Below are 1,407 nucleotides of genomic sequence, written 5' to 3'. Positions count from 1 at the left end.
TGCACTGTTAGCATTGTTGACTGTTGACTTGGAGCTCTCAGAGATTAATGTCGTATCTCCTGATTCCCATGTTGTGAATATCTCAACTGAGATCCTGCAGAAGTTTCATTTGTGCCTTTTCAACGTGAGCTGTGTTTTAGATTGTTGTGGTTCACTGTATTTAATGTGTTGCTGCTGCTGTTATTGTTCGGGCTGTCAGCTCGTTCTCTGGAAGGTTCTCTGAGACCTGCTGTAGTGATGAAGGACAGAACAGAGTGAACTCAGGAGGCTCCTGACAGCAGGCTGAACCTTTAATGTGACTGTTACACCCTGTCACATATAAACCGGACTTTATTTTTGTGGCTTGCCTTTTTTTTCTTATTGAAACAGCAGGAGGGCAGACACACACACACACACACACACACACACACACACACACACATACACACAGTAGAGGCGGTTCAGTTCAGGCAGGAGTCAATCCCAGGCCGGGGAGGGGGGCATGTGGCTCCGGGGGGTGGGGGGGGTCCCTAACTGCTCAGCTCTCTGTGCACCTTATTGCTTTCAGTGGTTAAGGTGGTTCACAAGTGGTGATTCATCACTCACTAACACACACACACACACACACGCGCACACACTCACATACCAAGCTGTGAGCTTCCTGGGGGCTGTTCCCACCTCCAGCCTCATCACACCCGCTGATGACGAGCCGCAGAGTCGCCAGAGGGTCATTCCAGGCGCCTCCCTGTGAGCTCGCTATCATCTGAAACTGTATCTCTGTTTCTAACGCACAGAGACCTCCCTCTCCAGGTATGTGGTGGAACCACCTTTAATGCCAATTAGCTGCTGAGAGCGAGGACCCTTTTTTACTCCATGTGTGGCTCCGAGCAGAAACAGGAAGCAGACCTGTCTTCAAGCTCTCAGCTGGAGACGATGGGTTAATCTGTTGGAGAGAGAGGTCGACAGCAGCGTCTGTTCAACCCCGATCACACAGGAAGTGCTTCAGCAGCTGGAGGCGTCTTTTTGTGACGGTTTTTAATTAGAATTAAACCTTTTGCTCACTGTTTTTGCTACGCGCGTCGTGTGTCTGCGCTCTAGACACCTGGCGTTTCTGCCGGAGTGCTCTGAACTCCTCAAGATGATAAAACTTCACCTCAGAAAGAGCCCCGCGTCATTACCACTTTTTCCCCATTGTCCAATGGGATGAAGTGAGAGGCGGGGCTTCTGTGGTGGTCACGACAACCAGTTTACAGTTGGTAAACAATGGAGGAGAAACTGGTGGTAGTGGTTGCTGGATACCCAGAGCTATACGACTTTACAAAGCACAGTTAGCACCATCTCAATAGAAAACAGCAGATAAGTGCAGTACTGTAAACGTCCATGATGGAGGAGAAGCTCCTGGACCAACTGGTGGTACTCCCTATGATC

This window comes from Epinephelus moara, chromosome 14 (assembly GCF_006386435.1).
Source record: "Epinephelus moara isolate mb chromosome 14, YSFRI_EMoa_1.0, whole genome shotgun sequence".
Classification (NCBI taxonomy): Eukaryota; Metazoa; Chordata; class Actinopteri; order Perciformes; family Serranidae; genus Epinephelus; species Epinephelus moara.
The sequence above is the reverse complement of the archived record's forward strand: the minus strand, read 5'-3'. Positions refer to the sequence as shown.